This window comes from Taudactylus pleione, unplaced genomic scaffold (assembly GCF_031769625.1).
Source record: "Taudactylus pleione unplaced genomic scaffold, aTauple2 ptg000479l, whole genome shotgun sequence".
Classification (NCBI taxonomy): domain Eukaryota; kingdom Metazoa; phylum Chordata; class Amphibia; order Anura; family Myobatrachidae; genus Taudactylus; species Taudactylus pleione.
The window spans coordinates 12,480,625-12,497,480 of NW_028284881.1; the positions used below are offsets into that span (position 1 = coordinate 12,480,625).

The following is a 16,856-nucleotide window of genomic DNA, read 5'->3' on the forward strand; positions in this document are numbered from 1 at the left end:
GGTTCTAATTCATCATCCAGTTTTGGTGTTGGTTTTGCCAAACCACTTTGACTGGTTTTGGTTTTGAATTTTTTTTCAAAAATTTTCAAAAATAGCTATAATCACATAATTTGAGCATTTTTTTTGTTCCTAGGGTATTATTAACCTCAATAACATTAATTTCCACTCGTTTCCAGTAAATTTTGATCACCTCACAGCTCACAATATTGTTTTCATCCAGTTTAGGCCCAAAATTTGCACCAAGCTAGCTGGCCGACTAAGCTAAGCGACAGCAGTGGGTTGCACAAACACGAGGCAGTTCAACTTCGAACATGGCACATCAAGAGGCCTGAGGGAGTTGGAGTATGTATGTAGTTGAAGGCATGGACAGGGTTGATTTGTAGTAAATTTAATTACAGTTTTGATTCCAAAGCAAATTTATGAGGGAGGAGGGGAGGGGAGGCATTTACAAAAAATATTTTACTCATTCACTTCAGTCCTTGAGTGCTATGCCTGCTGCTGGGAGTGGATTTTCATCCCAGAAGGGGACCCAGAAGACTACTAATAGTGCTTTTAAAAACAATTGCCTGTTAAACAATCCTTTGCAAAGATTCCACTTCACTAGAAAAGCATTTCCAAACTTGTACAGGGACATTAAAAAAAAAACTTAATTAGTGGCCTCCAAAATACCGTTGTACCCTTTGTCCACTTAACCACAGATATGTGGACAAGCCGAACAGAGCAAATGCAAGATTTAAGGTTTAAGTCTTACATTGTGTCTTTCTTGAGAATCCTTGAGCACTGTGCCTGCTGCTGCGAGTGGTTTACATCCCAGAAGGGATGAAGACGTTGTGTCTTTTTTTCCCAATGGACACAGATCTGAAGAGATGCACAGAGCTGTTGGTAAGCAAATTGTCACCTCAAGTGGCACATGATGCAGCGGTGGCTTCTCCTTCAGTGTCTCCAGCAAGTGCATCTGCCGAGAAAAAACTACACTTTCGAGAAAAAAAACCCCACTGGTGATGCAGATGAGTCAACACAACCAGGTTTTTTTTGTTTTGTGCCCAGGCATGACAGTGGGATTTTCCTTATCATGGGCAACAACTGTTTCATCCACTGGTGCCTAATGTACACAAACAACATCCTCATCAACAACATCCTCATCAGTGTCAGCTACACAAATATCCTGCTCATCCTGGTGCACTTCCACAGAAGCCGCCTCGATTTCTATGCCAGCATGTTCACTTGTGCTTACATCATCATAAGAGGCAGAACCACCAGTCATAAATAAAGGCCAATACTTTAGCCTTCCCTTGCCATTTCTTGTGGTGAAACTGGCATATTGCCAATTTTATGTCTTTCTGCAGCTCACTTTCCCTTTAATGTTTTCTTCTTTACCACTGTAAAAGATTGGTTCTTGATTTTAGATGCCCTGACTTAAGCCCTGTATGCCCTTGGGCATTGGCTTTAGTAGATGGATTAGTATCGTCATGACTGGTGGCACTGGCAGCAGCTCCAGCACTAGTATGTGGTTCCTGCTCTCCTCTCAAGTCTCAACTGATCGTCCTTCATATCAACAAACACGAATGAAGCACAGCCATTAATTTGTGCCAATTTAAAAAATTACACTGCGGTATCAATGACCTACAGTGCCACAAGATTTTTTATGAATAAGAAAAGAATAACACACTGCCCTGCCACTTAGTGTCGCAAGATTATTTATGAATAAGAATAACACACTGTGCTATATAGTGTCACAATACGTGGACAATAAACTGCGGTCTGCCCGGCAGTGTCACCAAACAACAATAGCGCAGCTAAGTTGCTAACGCGCACACACACAAAAAGAAAATCTTTTTTTTTTTTTCTGGATTGATATTGATATTATTCATTTAATTTCACTTTTATTTTTTTCACACTGGAGAAGAGCACCCCTGAATAAGGCAGCAGCCCCTTTATTTATTATTTATTTATTATTATATATTAACAGTTTCTTATATAGCGCAGCATATTCTGTTGCGCTTTGCAATTGTAAACATTAATAGAACAAAACTGGGTCATAACAGACAGATATATAGGTAGGAAGGCCCTGCTCGCAAGCTTACAATCTATAGGGAAATAGGTATTGATACACAAGGATAGGTGCTATATATTGCATTTGGTCCAGCCAGAATACACAGTTTCTTGGATGGCTGCATGATCCAGTCACACAGGAATGTCGACCAAATGTCATGAGGATGTGAGAGAAAGACAATGTGTGAGATTGTGTGTGGACTGTAAAAAGGGGATGTAATTAGATATGGAAGCTATGAAGGTTATGTGGGAGGTTCTGGAATTTGATAAGCTTGCCTGAAGAGGTGAGTTTTCAGGGATCGCTTGAAGAATTGGAGACTAGATGAAAGTCTTATTGTGCGAGGTAGTTCATTCCATAGAGTGGGTGCAGCGTGAAGAAAGTCCTGTAACCGTGAATGGGAGCAAGTAATGCATGGGGAAGAGAGACGCAGATCTTGTGCTGAGCGGAGAGGTCGGGTTGGGAGATATTTTGAGATGAGTGAAGAGATGTATGTTGGTGTGGTTTGGTTAATAGCCTGATGTGTAAGTGAAAGTATTTTGTATTGAATATGGTAGAAAACCGGCAACCAATGGAGGGACTGACAGAGCGGGGCAGCAGAAGAAGAACGTTTTGCAAGGAAGATAAGCCTTGCAGCTGCATTCATAATGGATTGTAATGGTTTTTGGGAAGACCAGTAAGGAGGCAATTGCAATAGTCAATGCGGGAAATAATAAGTGCATGGATTAGAGTTTTTGCAGTGTCTTGTGTGAGATATGGTTGAATTTTGAATATGTTTTTTAAGTGTATGTAACATGATTTTGAGACAGATTGAATGTGGGGAACAAAGGACAGTTCAGAGTCAAGGATGACACCAAGGCAGCGAGCTTGTGGGGTGGGGTGGATGGTCGAGGTATCAACAGTGATAGAGAGATCAGGATGGTAACTGTTATTGGCGGTGGAAATATAATTAATTCTGTTTTAGAAATATTAAGTTTCAGGTGGCGAGATGACATCCAAGATGAAATGGCAGAAAGACATTCAGTGACACGGACCAATACAGATGGAGATAAATCTGGAGAGGATAGGTAGATTTGAGTATCATCCACATACAGATGGTACTGAAATCCAAAAGAGCGGATTCGTTTGCCAAGAGAGGTGGTATAGATTGAGAATAGCAGAGGACCTAAGACAGAGCCTTGCGGTACTCCAACTGATAGAGGTAGCGAAGAGGAGGCAGAATCAGAAAAATGAACAGTAAAAGAGCAATCAGATAGGTAGGAAGAAAACCAAGAAAGAGCTGTGCCCTTAAGACCTATGGATTGTAGTGTTTGTATGAAAAGAGAGTGGTCAACAGTGTCAAAAGCAGCAGAGAGATCTAGAAGAATTAAGAGTGAGTAATGGCCTTTAGCCTTGGCAGTGACAAGATCATTTACTACCTTAGTCAGTGCTGTCTCTGTGGAGTGTTGGGAACGAAAGCCGGATTGAAGTGGGTCCAATAAATTGTGTGAGTTAAGAAAGTGTGTGAGGCGGGTGTAGACAAGTCTCTCAAGTAGCTTGGAGGGGCATGGGAGCTGGGAGATAGGACGGTAATTTGAGAGAGTACTAGGTTCAGAATTTTGTTTTTTCAGAATGGGAGTAATCACTGCGTGCTTGAACAGTGATGGAAAGTTGCCAGTAGAGAGAGAGAGAGATTACAGATTTTAGTTAGGGTTGGGATAAGCACAGGAGACAAATCTTTACTGATTTGTGAGGGTACAGGATCTAGAGGAGAGGTAATAGAGTAGGAGGATGAGAAGAGTGTAGATACTTCATCTTCGTTTGTGAGATCAAATGAGGAGAATGTGCCAGAGGGTTCAGGTAGGGAATTGAGCAGGTCACTAGCTGAGGAAGAGCCTACTATTTCATTTCGGATCTTATCAATCTTGTCCCTAAAATAGGAAGCAAGATCTTGTGCACCGATAGTAGCAGGTGGTTTGGGTGATGGAGGGGTAAGAAGCAGTTCAAATGAATTAAAAAGTCCCTTTGGATTAGAAGCTTGAGCAGAGATTAGAGATTGGAAATATGTTTGTTTGGCAGTGTCCAGAGCAGTACGATAAGAGTTGTAGATAGTCTTATATGTGAGGAAGTCACTTGGAGTATTAGACTTTCGCCACTGATGTTCAACTTTACGCGAGAGTTTTTGTAGATGTCTTGTTAAGCTAGAATGCCACGGTTGACGTCTAACTCTATGTGGTGTGTGATGGGTAGCTGGAGCTACTTCATCGAGGGCTTTTTCTAGAATCTGGTTTAGGTGTGATGCAGCAGTCTCAGGAGAAGTGAATGTAGAAATTGGCGAAAGTTGTTGTTTTAGAGAGGTAGATAGTTGTTGAAGGTTAATGGCATTAATATTTCTACGGGTTTTGGGTTTAGGTTTGGTTGATTTCAATGATGTTGATGTAATGGAGGAGAGTGTGCAGGTGATAAGGTTATGATCTGAGAGAGGGAAAGGAGCATTAGTGAAATCAGAAACTGAGCATAGTCTGGTGAATACAAGATCAAGATAGTGGCCCTCCTGATGAGTAGAGGAGTCAGTCCATTGGGAGAGGCCAAGAGAGGATATTAAAGAGAGTAGTTTGGAGGCATGAGGAGATTGTGTACTGTCAATGGGGATATTGAAATCACCCATAATGATGGTGGAGATGTCTGAGGATAGAAAGTGAGGGAGCCAGGCAGAAAAGTGTTCCAGAAATTGTTGGGGTGGCCCAGGTGGGCGATAGATAACAGCAACTCGCAGAGAGAAAGGGGTGAAAGTCCTGATAGAATGCACTTCAAATGATGTAAATGTGAGTGAAGGTACCTGTGGGAGAACTGTGTATGAACAACACAGACAGCACCCCTTTTTGATAGACAACAAAGCACCCCTGCCGAGTGCGGACAGATCACCTGCAGAGTCAGAAATACGTGGACAATAAACTGAGGTCTGGCCGGCAGTGTATAATAGCGCAGCTAAGTTGCTAACGCACAAAAAATAAGCACTTTTATATTTTTTTACACTGGGAAGAGCACCCCTGATTTACAGAGCACCCCCCTGGACAATACAGCGCCCCTTTATGGACTGCAGCCCTAGCCCCTTGATGTACAGGACAACAACAGCCCTTATGTATAATATAATAACACAAATATAATAACACAGCAGCAGCCCCTTGATTGACAGGACAAGTGACACAGCAGCTGCAGAACCCACTGAAGCCCCCCTTTATATACTGCAGCCCCAGCCCCTTTATTGACAACACAGCAGCAGCCTTCAGCCCCAGACCCCGACAGGACAAATTGGTCAACACACTGACACAGACAGTGACAGCAACACGTCTGTTCAGTTCACCGTCCACACGCCGAGTGAAAATGGCGCCGATCATTGGGACCGTAATAAGATCCAAAACCCACGCAAAACCAACAGCGGGAGGATGACGTTTTGCCTTGTTTTGAGATCAGAGTCACGTGGGAAAACCCGATCCTAGCTCGTTTCCCGCCTCGGATCTGGACATTTGTGGGGTCCGGTTCTTTGGGAACCGGACCCACTCATCTGTAGTTATAAATAAAGTGTTTTTTACAGGAAATATGGGGGGAGGGGGAGCTGTTCCATTACTTTGCCATGGGTGCTCGGACCCCTAGATACACCCCTGGAAGCCCATTAGCTATAATTACATAGTCTTATATATAAAAAAGACTATGCAGCTGATTCGGAGTCAGATGCTGCGTCCATGGGCCATATGTAATAGAGTGAGAGTTTAGAAAATGTGAGAGTTTAGCAGTAACCTCTCACACTTTTTAAACTCTGCCAATGTAATAGAGTCCGAGAACTCGCAAACTCACATGTTTTTACACTCAAAAAACTCACAATTTAAACGCTCATCCAGATGTTTTCCCATTTTGAAGATAAAACTTGACCAGTGTGAGAGGTTACTGCTAAACTCTCACATTTTCTAAACTCTCACCCTATTACATTTGGCTCCAAGTGTGCCTCTTTTGACAGTGTAGCGTGAGTGACTATGCTAATACCGCTACAAGCCCTTCCCTGGTGCACATTCGTGCATCTGCATGTGTGGAAAGACTAATACACTCACATTGAGCATCTTTAGATGCTGAAATACCTTGTGGGGCATCTTTAGACGCAACCATTGGTCTCACCATAAAAACTTGCACCAGCCCCATGCTAGCTGCAGATTCTCCATCAGAGTATGGCCTCCAATGTGAGTGATTAAGCGCCTAAGTTCACAACCAGTTCAGTGACTCTCCCATAACACGCTCATAAGATAGACCATCTTTGGGCGCATGAATAACTACTTCCCAGTCACCACCCAGGAGCACCCAGCATATTTACAATACATTTTAGATAGTGTGCGTATCAAGAGCAACTGTCCCTCTGTGCATACACACTGTGGGACGCATGCACTGTGTGACTATTTAGTGACAGATACATGTAAAAACATTGACCATTCATGATAATATAATTTCCGGGAACGCCCGGCCACCTCCGCCCCCACACTGCTCCTTAAATGCCTCTGTCAGGCAATCAGGCAGAGGCGTAGAAGGGTCTGTGTGTGATCACGCAGGACCTGTTCTGCACATTCGCAGAACGGATCCTGCGCACGTGCAGATTCCCAATAATCGGGAATCTGCGTTCAGCATTGCACTTGCGTGCAATGCTAAATTAGCCTCTATATTCATGGTTTTCTGTAAAGCGCCTACAGTCAAATTAGACAAGAGACCTATATAAATAAAAGTATTGTAATTATTATTAATTATTATTACTGTAGATCATTCCATTTCATTGTTACATTGATCCCAGCATCTTTATCACAAGCGTAATCCTTTAAGCCACCATTTATTGGTTTATATAAAAAGACTTTAAGTAATAGTGCCAAGTGACTTGTCCCACTTTCCTGGTGTGAGTGTGTATGAGTATCACAAATCATTTGCAAGGACTCGGGCAGCGGTTTTCAGTCCATACCTGGTAGACCTTGTGACCCTGAAGAGAGACCAGGTAGCGTTGGCACTCAGTTGCTAAGGAGATAAGCCTCTGTCTATCTTTTAGGTCTGTATCATAATAAATATACTGCACCAATTTTCTGCTTTTCAAAATTTGCCTTCTAAATTCAGAATAATGGTCTATCATAGCAGTGATGTAACTAGAAACCCACCTCCAACAGTTTACAACATGCCACCCACAACTGCTGAAAGATAACAGATAGTAGATAGTAGCCAGGACGTTACTAGATGTCACTGGATATCATCGCAAGATTATTATTTGGACTCCAAGATCACATCCACACGTTAGACATTCATAGTAAATTTCCCATGCCAATATATAATAACTCTCGTATCTCACATCTTGCCCTCCCATCCCCTCCTACAGAACACATAGACGTACAGTATAGTATCCCAGGCATTTTTTTAATTATTATTGTGTTTATGTTTAAAAAAAAAATCCCAATAGCATGTTTTATTTATTTGACTAACTTTCATATTTGATTCCTAGGAAAGTCAAACGAAACCATCAGGTTTACTTAAACATAGAGATGTGCGGTTTGGCTTTTGTGAAAACTGAACACACCCGAACTTGGGGTTTCCGAGTTGAATCAAGTTCCGGTTTGGATCACTTTTGGGGTTCCGAGTAGAACAGAGTCCCGGCGCTGGTGTGCTGTAAGTTCGGAACTGCGATTTAAAAAGTGAATATCGGGTTTTGGATTGCATGTAAGCAGGTCCAAATTACATGATTTTAACGGTTTTAATCAATTTTAAATAAATGCAAAAATATTGGTCAATAAGGGAATGATACAAGTGATGCTGACAACCAGGAGGTAAGAACAACCAGGACCTGCCACAGCTGTTAGCGCTGCAGAGAGCCCAGAGGAGGAGACACCCGGACCGGCTGCAAACCATGCGGTGGTCCCACTGGTGGACATATGTATAACGCTGAAATGCAATGTCAGGAATCGGTATGAATTAACGCTGCATGCAAGTCCGGCGATTCAAATCCCGATAGCGGCTGCCCGACATGGGTGAAAATCCCAATCGTCCCCAGGTAAGTATTTACTAACCTAACCTCTCCCCCCCTAACCCTCCTTAGGGGTGCCTAACCCTAACCTTCCCCCCAGTGCCTAAACCTAACCCCCCCTTCCCCGCCGCCTAAACCTAAGTCCCCCGGGTGGGTGCCTATCCCTAACCCTCCCCCAACCCTAGCCTAACCTTAACCTTCCGGGGATGGTGCCTACCCCTCCCCCCCCATCGGTTGTCCACGCTCGGCGCCCGGCATCACTTTGATCGGGAGGACGGGCGCCGGTCTCCCGGCATCGGTAAAATGACAGGCATCTCGATTTAGACGCCTGTCAATTAACCCTCGCCGGGATAAAGCAGTTGGGAAGCCGGCCGTCGGGATTACGTCCAGTGGCTTCCCGACTGCATACCCAATGTCATATGCATAACACTGATATGCATGGTCCACATAATCACACCTAAGCCCTGGTGAGAATATTTAGTTATTCACATCAGTTCCTGGCCCAGGGGAGCTTACCATCTATAGGAAAGTTGTATCAAGCAGTGAAAAGAAGTGGACCAGTGGATCAGTTGCCCATAGCAACCAATCAGCTTCTATTTAAGACTGTATATACAGTACTAGGGTCATTTTTGGCAGAATCCAAATAAACTGCTAGTATGTTTTTGGATTGTAGTAGGACCCCCGGATCACCTGGAAGAAACCCTGCAAACAAAGGGAGAACACACAAACTCCACACATATATACCAATGTTGAGAATTGAACCATAGACTATAGTGCTGTGAGGCAGTAATGCTAACCACAACACCTTTATTACTGTAGTGAGTTGTTATACAATAAAGTACATTTACTTTAATCAGTTACTTTCATAGCCATAATGGTACAGAGTGTTCCAAGCTGGAGCATAAAGTTGTCTTTGAGTAAACTAGCAAGCTGCTGAGGCAAAGAGTTAAACATTGGGCCTGATTCAGAGTACGCTAATCCAATTGCAACTGCATTCTCTCATAGATCACACTTGCTAAAATATGCTAATGCCTTCTAAAGCACAGCCGAGCATAGGGACACTCACTGCTGCCTTCTCATAGCCGTACGACGACGTACAACAGCGTATATGCCTGTTACATTGAGGATGCAGATTGGGCAGCCGTGCAGAATATGCGGTAAGTCTGACCAGCCGTAAACACTGCAGTTGACATGACACATAGTGAGCTCTAATGCTGCGAAGGAAATAGCAATAGCTAAATGCCCATGAAATGGTGTTTAAACGGTCAGACACGCCTGCGTTTGCCTCGCCACCCCTCGTCACCTACCCCAAATACTGAATACCTGTCACTCACTTTGTGACTAAATCCTCTGTGCGGGCGTCGTCACAAAATAATCGCTGCGCATGCTCAGTGTGACTTACAAGTATGCGCAATGGCAAAGAATCGCTCGATCTGCGTAAATGTCGGTCTTGTGTCTGTTTCTGAATCAGATCCATTATCTCAGTATCCTCCCACTACACCAGCAATCTATACACAACAATGTTTTAAATATAAGCAATTTGCTTTGTTCATTCAATTTAGTGTACATCACATCAATGTGATAGATTACCTACAGCGTGATAGAACAACTTAATAGAGCAATGCAATTTTATCTACTAAAAATTGATTTTCTTAACCTCAGTGCACAAAACAAGGTGAAATGTTTTTCGACAAAAAATTATACAGAAGTAACATCTGTAATCATGGACAATCTCTAGTATGTCATATTAGTAGCGCACATGTAATGTATTCTTCAGATTTGGGCTTGTTGAGGTCAGGCACATAAATAATGCAGTCAGGGATCCTTGATTTCAATTAAGCGCAGGTATTTTAGTGTCAAATCTCTAATCCTGGGCTCCAAGTTGTTACTGAGTCATAATGCAGCAAGTGTCTTCTGAAGGCGCTGCAGCTAACCCAGACATTCCCATTTATTATCCTGCCTGGCTCGCCTACTGCAGACCCTTGTTACTGGAAGGAAGCACTTGGATATTGTACAGTGCTAACTCTAGCAGTCTAGACGTTTATAAGTGGTGTCTGGGCTACATGAATATGACCTGCTAACTGTGTCACTTACTATTATAAATAACTGCAATAAATCTCAGCAGCAAATTAGAGATGATGCTGCTACACAGACCAAAACTGAAGATGAACTTGAAAAAGAGATGAAATGTACCCATTGTCACAAAGACAAGACAACGGGCCAAATTCAATTAGATGCGATGTGACTTTTTCCGGGCGACACAAATTTTAAAGCTGCATACACACACAACGATTCTTTGAACGATTATCGTTAAACAATATCGTTTAACGATAATCATTTGAAAAAAATCGTTCACTTTCTGAGTCAAACAATGAACGATTATCGTTCATGCGCGTTCACGTTTGTAGTTTGTAGTTCAGTCAGATTTGTCAACTGAACGATTTTCATTAAGGGAATATGCAAAAATCGTTTGTAGTTCAAAAAATCGTTCGTTACACTTTAAAAAATCTGACAGATAATCTGACAGAAAATCGTTCAGAAAATCGTTGGTAACAAAATCGTTGTGTGTGTATGCAGCTTTAGCTATTCAAATAAGTGCGTTAATTCGCTATGGGATTTAACAAAATCCCTATTTCAGGTAAAAATGTGGAGACGTGGTTCAGAACCACTGGGACACCTTCCCTAATGATTAATTAGGCACTTAGAAGTTTTTAATTAGCTTAATCTGGCCAATAATGACATTATGTTTTTGCTGTGACATTCTTCAAAATGCAGAATATTGGGACTGAGGGACTGGTATATGGGGATGCTGTATGAATGGGACAGGTATATGGAGGTGCTATATGAATGTAACAGGTATATGGGGATGCTGTATGAATGGGACAGGTATATGGAGGTGCTATATGAATGGGACAGGAATATGGGGATGCTGTATGAATGGGACAGGTATATGGGGATGCTGTATGAATGGGACAGTTATACGGGGATGCTGTTTGAATGTGACAGGTATATGGGGATGCTGTATGAATAGGACAGGTATATGGGGATGCTGTATGAATGTGACAGGTATATGGGGATGCTGTATGAATAGGACAGATATATGGAGGTGCTATATGAATGGGACAGGTATATGGGGATGCTGTATGAATGGGACAGGTATATGGGGATGCTGTATGAATGGGACAGGTATATGGGGATGCTGTATGAATGGGATAGTTATACGGGGATGCTGTTTGAATGTGACAGGTATACGGGGATGCTGTATGAATAGGACAGGTATATGGGGATGCTGTATGAATAGGACAGGTATATGGAGGTGCTATATGAATGGGACAGGTATATGGGGATGCTATATGAATGGGACAGGTATACGGGGATGCTGTTTGAATGTGACAGGTATATGGGGATGCTGTATGAATAGGACAGGTATATGGGGATGCTGTATGAATAGGACAGGTATATGGGGATGCTGTATGAATAGGACAGGTATATGGGGATGCTGTATGAATAGGACAGGTATATGGGGATGCTGTATGAATAGGACAGGTATATGGGGATGCTGTATGAATAGGACAGGTATATGGGGATGCTGTATGAATGGGACAGGTATATGGGGATGCTGTATGAATGGGACAGGTATATGGGGATGCTGTATGAAAGGGACAGGTATATGGGGATGCTGTATGAATGGGACAGGTATATGGGGATGCTGTATGAATAGGACAGGTATATGGGGATGCTGTATGAATGGGACAGGTATATGGGGATGCTGTTTGAATGTGACAGGTATATGGGGATGCTGTATGAATAGGACAGGTATATGGGGATGCTGTATGAATGGGACAAGTATATGGGGATGCTGCATGAATAGGACAGGTATATGGGGATGCTGTAGGAATAGGACAGGTATATGGGGATGCTGTATGAATAGGACAGGTATATGGAGGTGCTATATGAATGGGACAGGTATATGGGGATGCTGTATGAATAGGACAGATATATGGGGATGCTGTTTGAATGTGACAGGTATATGGGGATGCTGTATGAATAGGACAGGTATATGGGGATGCTGTATGAATGGGACAAGTATATGGGGATGCTGCATGAATAGGACAGGTATATGGGGATGCTGTAGGAATAGGACAGGTATATGGGGATGCTGTAGGAATAGGACAGGTATATATATATATACACACACACACACTGTATATTAAACAGAATCATATAGCCCGGCACAATTCTTCATTAGCAATGTAGCTTACTGTGGTGCCCTCCTTGGGTTAGTACACCCAATGCATAGTTCGTATACTCAATGCACTCCCATCATCAGGGAAGAGTGGGCCTGATTCAGCACGGATCACAACCCTGCGTGAGTTATTGTATGTAGCTATTTTGCTTTGTAGGTATATTATATCCTTTACATGATTATGGGTAACAATCATGTACTGACAAATATTTGGATGTATATACTAAATTGCAACTTGTTGTTTGATATGTAGGCACTCAAAATAAATCATAAAAATGAAGGTCCTGGTGTCAAGCCCAATGTAATATAGAGAGAGCAAAAAATAGACGGCACTCTATTGCAGTACAGTTGCAGTAAACAAAACGTGTTTATTGTGGAAGTCAGCAACGTTTCAGGCACAATTGAACCTCTCTCAAGCTGTAACAGCTTGGGAGAGGGCCAATTGTGCTCGAAATGTTGCTGACTTGCACAAAAAACACGCTTTGTTTACTGCAACTGTTCTAGAGTGCTGTCTATTTTTGCTCATCATTTCCTGTGTATAGGAAGCATGCACTCTGTGGTGGCCAATATGTTTTTTGTTACTGGGGAGTGTGTGTGGGGGGGTAGTTTCACTCTGTGTGGGGAAGGGGGCACTCCACAATTCTCGCACAGGGTGCTAGTAGAGCTGGGGCCGGCCCTGGGTATATGGGGATGCTATATGAATGGGACAGGTATATGGGGATTCTGTATGAATAGGACAGGTATATGGGGATGCTGTATGAATAGGACAGGTATATGGGGATGCTGTATGAATGGAACAGGTATATGGGGATGCTGTATGAATGGGACAGGTATATGGGGATGCTGTATTAATGGGACAGGTATAAGGAGGTGCTGTATGAATGGGACAGGTGTTTTTAAGCTTGCAGGAGGGAGTTACAGGTATTTTTTAACGCATTGTTATGTGGCTTAAAATGACACAAATATCTACTTACAGACATTTTTATGCGCTCCAAATTTATCTAGAGCATGTACTTTACAGAAAAACACTTGCTTTCTTTAATTTTTTCACTGTTTTTTAAAAAATGCAGCCATTTTACTACTTTTAAGAATCCCAAATACTTTGCATTTTGTCACCTATACCCATTTTCCACTGCTGTAATAACCCAGGTTATTGCCGGGTCTACCCGGGTTGCTGGTCAGTGGAATAGGGTCCCTTAAAAATAACCCGGGTCAAGTGGCCCGGGAATCCATCCCTGGTAGCTAGCGGGGTCGGACCCAGGATGGACCCATGTAATGGTGCAGTGTAAGAGGTACAACCTGGGTCATGCCTTATTGGTGGTTGTTGAGCAGTCACCTCCAACTTTTTATGACCTCACAAGTTTAGCAGGGCAGAACCGGGTTCAGTGTGAAAGGGGTTGACCTGGGAAAAACCCATGTCGGACTGGGGTTTTTGGTGAAAAAGGGGTATAACATACTTCTATGCTGTTATACAATATTAGATAGCATTTTTGGGGGTACAGGCTCATTTTCCCATTTTCACCCACACACATGTGGGCATTACCAGCAAGAATTACTGTGCGAATGCTAGAATAAGCTGTTTTGAATTGATTTGCGTGTTGAGTGGGAGTGCGCATACACGTGTTAAGTGAAATTACCCAGCAATATGCACGTTAATTTAACATGTGGTAAAACATTTTTTTATCGTGGCTAATTGAATTCGGCTCAAAGTCTTTTACCTGTTAGATGATTTCACCTCATATACATGCAGGGTTGGACTGGCCCACAGGGGTATAGGGGAAATCCCCGGTGGGCCCCACTGCCTGTGGACCCACCCCCTCCTCTACGTGTCAGGTTTCAGACCCCAAATTATAAATTGTTACGCTATTAGACAGTCAGTTACCTGGTGGAGCAGGACCACTGATTAACAAGGGGGCTTGGTTCACTTCTATAGAAACTACACCAAGTTTTGCCTAATGGTTAGCCAAGCATCTGTGGTGGCAGGCCACACCTCCTTTGGTGGATGACCACACCCCTTAAGCATGGGCCCCTAACACTGATTACCCTGTTGGGCCCCTCATGCTCCAGTCTGACACTGTATACATGTTGCTAGTTTTTAGGATATTTTCTATATATTTTAAATAATACATCAATTAACCGCTAAGCAAGTAAACTTCAGAGATTTCTTAGAAATCAGGTAATAAATGTGAGCTGAGAAACCCAAATACAAACTTATCAGTCATAGAGCCATGAGCGTAACTACCATAGGTTCAAGGGGTGCAGCTGCTATGGGGCCCATAGCTCAGGGGGGCCATCTTCCTTGTCAAAGCTACATGTGTTATATACATTTTTCACCACTGGGTAGTACATAGGGGCCATTACAAACTTTTGCTATGGGGCTTCAAATACCTAGTTATGCCCCTGGGGGCCCACCTTCCTTGTCAAAGTTATATGTGTTATATACATTTTACACCATTGTTAAGTAGACACATAGGGACCCTTACAAACTTTGCTATGGAAACATAAAATGGAAGCTGCTCAAATCAATTTGGCAATACTCTTCAGGTGCATGAAAGGGAGGGGTCATACTAAACAGAAAAATAGAAAGGGGAGTATCCCCTAGATATCCCCCAGCACACTAAATTGTACCTGCAACAATGCATGAAAACTATATGGTAATAGAAATTCAGAGATATTTGTTGCATGCATTTATAAATGCATGGTAAGCTGCCAGGCCACTTCATGGCTTCTCTGATACTGGCAGTCCCTACTCTGCATGATAACAGTGCCCACTCTGGGCCATGAAATTATCTGTTGTAAGGCCTCATGATAAAGGCACATACAGAAATACATCCAAATTGAGAGCCAGCTTACCTGGGAGTCACCCCTGAGAACTCCAACTAGCACTACAAAAGCCAGCTGTATTTAGTGGGCTGGGGGATATCTATGGGATACTCCCTTTTCTGTTTTTCTGTTTAGAATGACCCCTCCCTTTCCTGCACCTGAACAGTATTGCCAAATTGATTTGAGCAGCTTCCATTTTATGTTTGCTGTTTTGAGAGACATGAATGAACCAGCATTTGGAGGGTATGCTGGCTCTTGCAGTACTAGTTGGAGTTCCCAGGGGTGACTCCCAGGTAAGTTGGCTCTCAATTTGGATGTATTTCTGTATGTGCCTTTATCATAAGGCCTTACAACAGATAATTACATGGCCCAGAGTGGGCACTGTTATCATGCAGAGTAGGGACTGCCAGTATCAGAGAAGTCGTGAAGTGGCCTGGCAGCTTGCCACGTACTTATAAATGCATGCAACAAATATGTCTGAATTATTTTACCATATAGTTTTGGTGTATTGTTGCAGGTACAATTAACTGTGCTGGAGGATATCTAGGGGATACTCCACTTTCTGTTTTTTTCAAACTTTGCTATGGAGCCATGCCCCCAAGACTGTGTGTATCCCAGTGAGCTGTAAATTAGCAGCTCCACCATTTTGTGAGTGACAGCAATCTCACTTTATGAGAGTGCTGAATCTGCAGTTAACCACATGATGTGATGACATACCAGATCTGTACTGAGCAAGGAACATGTCCATTAAGGCATAAGCCTTAAAGGTTCGGAATTTAATTGCTGTTTGGAGTTTGAGCGGAAGAGTTACAACAAGTTTCTGATATTTCCAATCATGTGTAAGAAACCTTAATGGTACATGGGAAATCGTAAGGTTTTCGGTCTATAGAGTTTCATAACTTTTTTTTAAAGCCAATATATTTATGCTGTAAAATTTAGAAACAGATAATTTTACGCGATGTGTACGGAATGCCGGCGCATGGGATCCCGGCGGTCAGAATCCCAACACCGGCATCCCGACAGGTCAGATGCCAGCGTAGGATTTCTGAAAGGTGTTGGGATTCTGGCGCCGGCATTCTGACCGCCGGAATCCCTGCGGTCAGGATATTAACTGCATCCCAATTTTACAAGCCACTCCAAGCCAATGGTTTTGTCTTCACTCATCACCCTCAGCCCACCTGCATTTCCCTCACATGTCACGCTCTGGATATCAAGTTTTTCATGTGTTTGGAACCAGTGGTGAGGTCAATGGCCGGGGAGCATGACAATAAGTATGATAGGGGAGGGAGTATGACAGGGGAGGCTCTGCCTCCCCTCTCTACCCTGACTGCACATCCCTGTTGGGAATGAGGTTAATGAGTGTTAAAAATAGAAAGTGATTCCTTTTTGGGGGCACTCTGTTTTTGTTGTGTATGTTTGTAAGTATTATTGTTTAGTTATAAAATAAATGTTTATTTCACCTTAAAAGATTCAGACTCATGAGAATGGTTAGTCTGCCCAAGATAAAGACATATACAAACATGAACAATAAAAAGTCTATATACTGGGGGGTGGCGGCCTGTAAGCTCTTTTGAGTGGCCTACAAAGCCCCAGGATTTAAGGTGTTTTTTTCTGCCATCTTTATCTGGGTAGCAGTGGCCTCTAAGCTCTTTTGTATGGCCACCACTTCCCCAGGGCTTCCGATGTCTTAAGGAGCTTGCTCATTCTTTGCCATTGGA

General features: G+C 42.8%; 1 pseudogene; it reads right to left on the bottom strand.

The window, feature by feature from the left end:
• Nucleotides 1-8,720: 8,720 nt before the first annotated feature.
• On the bottom strand, nucleotides 8,721-14,664 carry LOC148502982 (uncharacterized; annotated as a pseudogene).
• Between the last annotated feature and the right edge of the window lie 2,192 nt (nucleotides 14,665-16,856).